Source organism: Montipora capricornis, chromosome 3, assembly GCF_036669925.1.
Source record: "Montipora capricornis isolate CH-2021 chromosome 3, ASM3666992v2, whole genome shotgun sequence".
Lineage (NCBI taxonomy): Eukaryota > Metazoa > Cnidaria > Anthozoa > Scleractinia > Acroporidae > Montipora > Montipora capricornis.
In genome coordinates, this window is record NC_090885.1 from 9803378 (window position 1) to 9810877 (window position 7500).

Below are 7500 nucleotides of genomic sequence, written 5' to 3' on the forward strand. Positions count from 1 at the left end.
ATGTTACCACCGATAAGTTTCGTCTCTTTGAGCTTCTACATTACCACGGTCTGCGTAATGGTGGAACATGCAAGTTCCTACCGAGGACTCTTACAAACGTCTACTGTAATTCGCTAGATTTTTTATTTTCTTCGCTATAGTTTTCAGAGTAGTTTCAAAATGTGTTACCGATGAAGGGTTATTTCAAGAGATTATAGACGTAAGAGAGAGAGAATCCCAAAGGTAATCCCTCCTAAGTTATTTTTAGACATTTCTTCTACGGATGTTACTCGCGCGTTGCGTGGATGTTTTCGAGGAGGATTTGTTTATGTTCCGTTTCTTTTCGTTTCAAAGGGAAGGAAAACCTCCAACGCTGTGGGGATGTCTTCTTTGATATTTTAATTACCAGCAAAGGTGCTTCGGCTCTCACTATGATTTAATACAATTTGAAACTTTAATAGGAGTTTCAATATAAGAGACAAATTTACCCCGCACAAACAATAATAACTGAATGAATGGCAGAGAAGTGAGTAGAAACACGAGTGTAAAGCGAACAAAACGCAACCAGATGGTCGAAAGTGCAGATAGGCACTTGCCGCCAAGGCAGCAAAAAGCTGGTAAGGAACAATGGCAACAACGCCGGAGAGAACGTAGATTAAAAAGCGACTTTATATTCAACCTACGAATCTAGATTCATTCAGTTTGTCTACCACTGTCAGAAAGATCCAAACAGAATATGTGAGACAGCGTCAAAATTCGAGAAGAAACTCTAAAAATTGGCCGTCGTCGTTCACGTTTTCTCGAATGTGCAGAATGTGGTCATTTCACGTTGTTTTGTACAGAACGGCAATGAAATGAACAGATTATAACCCTCGCTTACACAGCCATTGTACTCGTTCGTCGTTGCCGTTGAGGTTTGCTTAAATTCCCTAAAACCGGGTGAAACGGCAAAATAATGAGCAGCCAAAAATCACAAAGCAAACGAAGGCCCAGCCGAACAAAAAGACAGCTGAGAGTACAGAAAACATCTCTGCTACGAAGCATCTTTTGAAAATCAAAACATATGAACGACGTTTCACCAAATTAGCCGCCATTTCTCTCAGGTAGTTTCGAAAAAATCGCTTGGGCAGTCCACGCATCGCGCAAGTAAAATCCTCGGAAGAACTATGCACCATGCCTAAAAATAACTTTTAAGTTATTTTAAGTAATAAAACTTTTTAAAAGTAATAACTTTTAAGTAATCCCTCTTAAAAGAGGGATTACCTTGGGTATAAGGCCTATAGAGCGTTTCTCCGTGACGTCACGGCAGCCATGTTGTTGTTCCAAAACAAAGGAATGGCGGCCATGATGGTGTATAAAACTAGTCCTCTGGAATTTGAACTCTATTTTTATGCAAATACTTTCTTTTGTTTCAGTAATCCAATATGGCTGCTGGTCATGTGAGTGAAAATGCTCCATATGGGGGGTTTACTCCCTTACCTTGATAATCTCTTGGTTATTTGCAAAATGTAGTTGGATTATGAGGCCATAAAATTGTGGTAGTAAGCCATTCCCTTAGTGAAATTTGCATAGCTCTTTGAGAATTGTTGTGATAGTGAACCGTTATAGTCGGTTGATTGTACTTTAGATTGGGTGTGCTTAAGAATAGAAGGGAAATAACTGGAGTACTGTCAGATTGAGTTGCACGTTCAAATGCATGTTTGGACTTATGTCGTTGCTATTTGAATGGTTTTGACACTAAGGAAACTGGTATTTTTTATTGCCAATTTCAGGGCTGTGCTAAACCCGGTGATTAATATTACTGTTTTTGGAGAGATTGTAAAATTTGGAACGCCAAATCTGTAACTCAAGGTAGATTATTTTTGGCTTTATGAGAAATGGACTGCATTGTTGTTTTTCATGTTTATCAAAGTTTAACTTGAGGTATTAAAATTCTTGAAGTATATTAATTTTGGTCAACACTGTGCTTTATGATTTTGAAAGTACTGTATTGTCCCGGGAGCGGGAGAGAAAAGTTTGGTTTTGACGTACGAAATTGCCCCGCATAGCGGGGAATTTGCTTCATTTAGGAGGCAGGCCTGGTCTAATGCCCCGCTATTCCCCGGGTATGGGGGTGCGGGGCTTTCCACTGACTAGTGCATAACCATTGCCCGATGGAACACCTTTTAGAAGCTGTAAGGAAGCCGCTGATGAATTTTGCACAAAAACCTCGGCCCCTAACACCGGAAAGCCAGACTTGGAAAGTTTTTCAGTGGAAGGCTCGCTAAGGAAGAGTTTCTAGAGCTTGCCCTCCCGCAGGTCGCCAGAAAGGTGCAAACAAGCTGATTCATGTCTGAAAAGAGCAAGATCTAGAAGGGGCTGTCAAAATTGTGTTTCTTTTATTGTGCGAAAATTTATTTTTCCCTCAATCCCAAATAAGAACTTGCTGTGTCTTGCAATTCAACAGTGAATTGCTATTAGGCCAATAACAGAATCAACATCAACAAAGAGGCATGCACTCCCAGGGGTTTTGGGAAGAAAAGAACATGGCTAATTTAAACTGGGGAACAGAGTAACATACATACATACATACATAATCTTTATTTAACATGGGTAGAAACACTTAGCTGAAGCTATTTTACAGGTTTTCCACAAAATAATATCAAAGAAAAAAGAAATATATACATAAAAATGTAAGAATATGAATAAAATATCTAGTATCTAAAATTTCAAAATTTAGGTAACTAAAATTTAATGTTCCTCACTGGTTTTTTTAACAATATCAAAATATTTTAGGGAACAAGGGAAGAAAACCAATTTAAATTTTAGGGATCAAAAAGCTGGGAACAAGTTTGAAATTAATTTGGGGAACAAGGAAACACAAGCAAATATGTAAAGGGAACAAGGACTCCTCTACCCAGGAGGGCCTCATCAAATGTTCTGCCTCTATCCAACAGCTGAAACAAGCTATTCCAACAATTTTTGAATGACCAACAGGAAAAGAAGTCTCTCTTAGATAAATAGATTATTTATAATAACACTTTAGCATGCGAAACAATGCTCAGATGCTTACGAGAACCCTCATGCCCATGTTTGTAAAAAAGCACCATGAAGTATTCCTTGTGGCTGGCTGGTTTAGGCATTGTTTCATCTTTCAACATTGGGCAAAACCAAATCAACTCCATTCTCAGAGGGCACTGGGGAAAGAAGCTAGAAGAAAAAACTGGCCTTGATCCAATTCTCCCAAGGTAATCTTTACAGAATAAGATCATAGAAGGAACACTTTTGAGTGTCAACCTTAAGCCTTTTAAAACAAGCGCAAACAATATTAATAGTCTTCAAATTCGCAAAATGTCAAACAGCATATTTTAGTCTCAATGGGATCCTCGAGTCACTAAAAAGTGCTGCATGCTACGTAGATGTTTGCAGAACGATCGCAAGTTGTAATCACTGAAAGAAAACTCCAATCCAGATCTGATAGACGATGGTCGTGCAAGACTCACCAAGCACATGGAACACCCGACAGGATTGTTTGTTGTCTGGCACAGCAGATGAACGAAAAATTGTTCCCCTCACTATTAAGTTCCAACCCAAGACCAATCTTGCCCAAATACAACAACAATTTGGGCAGCAGGCAAGCTCATCACAAGCCACCGAAGTTGGCATAAAGCAGCATAGCGCTTCACCTGAAGTTCGATCATGATGGACACAAACAAGAGCTGAAAAAACTTCATATGGTCAGACGACCAAATGTGATTGATCAGTTATCGGACATCAAAGTGCTGAACAGTACAAACCAAGGGATTTCGTCGTAAAAATGTTCACTCAGCAACGTCTTCTTCTTCTACAGAATAAAGTTCAAAAGAGATCCTGGTTGTTAATCACATGCTACAGTGATGCTAGACCAATCCATAAACTGGATAAAGTGGATTGGCAAATTGATTGCCAGAACAATGAGTCATGTTCAAAGAAGCGACGGCCAAGAGAGTCACAACAGAAGGCTGAGCGAATGTCCACCGATCTAACCAATCAGAGTGTAAACAATTGGCGTGACGTCGATAGCACAAGGATAGCACAGTTTTTCCCTCTCGCTGAATTCTGATTGGTCAGTTTAAATTTCAGTAGCTCTCGCCGTATGCAAGGCCTACCTTGTAACGACAGACAAATATCTAATTACACCAAGCAAGCTAATATTACTAAATACCTTGCAATGTTTCTCTTTAAAACCTTTTGAGCAGGAATAATGAATCCTGCTGAACAAAATAAGTTAAGGGATACAAAATACTGGTGGATCATTTGGGTGCGCCATTCGAAACTGATCACGAGTTATGGTGCTCATGATTACTTTAGAAAATAAACATATAAGGAATAGTGACAGTCACTAACTTGATCAAGACTGAGTAAAGAGAAAACATCAAAAAGTAACGCAAAATTCATCAGAACTGGTTTATTACACATAAATTACTTGTTCGTGTTTTTAAGAAACGATTAACTTACCAAAATGGATGCTTATCGATGGGAGGTCCTCGACGAAAATGACTCAGCAAAATTTGGTGATTTAATGTGGTTATCCATGCGTTATGGAATCTTTTACTTAAATTTTTAACTTTCATAACAAAATTCCCTTATTTCAGCTCCACCGCGCAGTACGCAACATGAGCAAAAAACCATTAGGTTTATTTTGGAGGATTAGGCCGAGCACCAGTAACTATAACGATACGTTATACCAACAACCTAATACATGATCTAAGTATTAACGGCATAAAACAGAGACAGAGCTGAGCGACAGTTTACACAGATACTACTGTCAGACGGAGGGCGGAAAAAAACCTGCCGCAAAAAACCCTGTGGGGAAAAAAAATACGGCAGGAAATCTGGGTAGGAACCATGGCTCAAGCTCTAAGTAGCCCATCTTACGAGGCTACTTAGAAATACATTTCCAAAAAATATATCGAAGGTCAAACGAGGTGTCGGCCTGGAATGACTATCCCACGTAGTACACATCTCTTATACAGCCCTCCCTGGCAACCCGTAATGCACCTCAACTGGACTATTTCCAGTCACCACTGCTCCACTGCCGCAGAAATATTTCATTTCCGGCTAATTCGTATACACTCAAACGCCAGAAATTCCATATGCCGGGTGTGCAATCAGAAAATGGAACTGAAGCGGAAAGTTGAAACGTTCTCAAGAGAACTGATCGAGGTGAGATGACCGTTCCATTGCTCCGAACAACTCAACTTAAGTAATGGTTTTCTTCGGCGAGGTTTAAAGTCGTAATGAGAACCTCGGATACATTATACAAGGCTATGGTCTTGCTTAGCTTTAAGAGAGGCTTTAAGGCGAGTAAACATTAATAATAATAATAATAATAATAATAATAATAATAATAATAAGAAGAAGAAGAAGAAGAAGAAGAAGAAGAAGGCTTTTTTACAAATAAAATTTGAAAATGTGAAAAACTCAAGTTTACAAACAAAACAATTAGCGAAAGGCAATATACAAACATACAATTCTAATGAACTAGAATAAGGTAGTTGCTTATGGGTTATCGTCCCACATCGCCACACATCTGGGTACGAAGCTGCTCCAAAAACGCTTCGTTCTACCTAAACAAAGGCATGCTCAAAGGTCGTCTAAAATTATATTTGTGGCCGACAGGTTTCGGTATCAGGTCCTTTATTTTGCTGTTAGAGGCAAGATTACCCTCGTAAAAAGAGCGGCACAACGACTGTCGACATCTGTGGAAGAGGCTGTTGGCAGGTTTAAAAGCTCTTGGTAGGACAAATGGGGATAAATTATCCTGATTGCGCGTTGTTGGATTTCCTCCACATCGTACCTCAAAGGTAATGACAGTGACGTGTGCCAAACGGGACAAGCATATTCAAGGGCAGGCCTAATAAAGTAGCTGTACACCGAACGAAGGTCACTTGGGTGAACGCCGCTGAACTGTTTACCTTGGAACGATGCAATACTTGTTCCTCAAAGGCTGAGAAACCAGGCACAGTGATGTGCTTTTTCTGGATTCTTGTCACACCACCACGGTTTTGGCAAGGTTGAGAGCAGCCACTGTAAACGGTCTCTACTATGAGTTCTCTGAGTATTTGTCCTCACAGTGCAGGAGAAACAATTTTGTTATAAAATGGTTCTGGATAAAGTATTTGTGGCAGTAGACAAAAGACCCGAACTCTTCGATTACACACGATTAATCTTAGCAACAAAATTTTTTGGGTCCCAACAATTAATGTGGAACTGTATGAGTTGTCCCCACAAGTACATTGGGTATCTGTCCCCAGATGGAAGGATTGACGAATTCTTTATATGATGGCTCTAGATACTTGTTCCTTGCGAGTATCTTAAAAATGCACCCAGACTTCTCTTACCAGCTACAACAGAAATTGGTGTGCCCATAATGCAGTTGTTGACACTTGTGTCCCACAAGTAAGCAAAGGTAAGTATGAGTTGTCCCCACAGGCACATTAGGTATTTGTCCCCAGAGGGAAGGATTGACGAATTTTTGAAATGATGGCTCTCGATACTTGCTCCTTGCGAGTATCTCAAAAATGCACCCAGTCTTCTTTTAGCAGCTACAACAGAAATTGATGTACCCATAATGCAGTTGTTGACACATGTGTCCCACAAGTAAGCAAAGGTTAATGTCTCACCTTATTTTGAAGTATCCATTGTAGTCATAACCATCATAATTGAGGAGCCAGTCATTGGATCTTAGACACCTTTCGTTGTTGCGGATGACGGAGTAGTTCATTCGCCTTTCACCAATTTGATGATGTGACCCGGCCTGGAATCCCGGAATCAACGCCATATGTGGGTTGGGTTTATTCCCGAATATATTCTCCCGCTTTCCCCTCTCGTCAAAAAACAACGCTTAATTCGATCTACCTCAATTCTATGTGATTTGATTTCATTCACAGTTTTTTCAATTAGGGGCCAAGAATGCTGGAGTTCAATGATCTCATCAACAACTGTAGGTTAGTGGGTCACTTGATTAAGAAGGTGAAGCGGATAACTTCTCTGAATGTTTGTGAGATGAGATTTTCTTTCATATATAGAAGCTGACTGCGTGTTGTTCTACTGAAAGATGGATTGCTCGACTGCCCAAGCTATTAGTGAAATCGCTAATTCAGCGTTTTCTCATGACGTCATGACGGCCATGTTGGTGTTCCAAAACAAAGAAATGGCGGCCATGATGGTGTACCAAACTAATCCTCTGGGAAGTGAACTCTATTTTTATGCAAATACTTTCTTTTTTTTTTCAGGAATCCAATGTGGCTGCTGGTCACGTGAGTGAAAACGCTCTATACGCTGGGGGGAAGATTTCGACAACAATTTGTACACGTGTGGTGTTTTCTTAGACTTTTCAAACGCCTTTCACTACAAACTATATGAGCTTGCTAAACAAATTTGAAGCCTATGGAATAAGAAAGACTCCTTTATCATAGGTACTTTTAAAATAAGCAACAGTATGTTGAATTGCATGGGTGTTTTATTGAGGTTTAACCCGAGAGACAAAGGCGATTGATT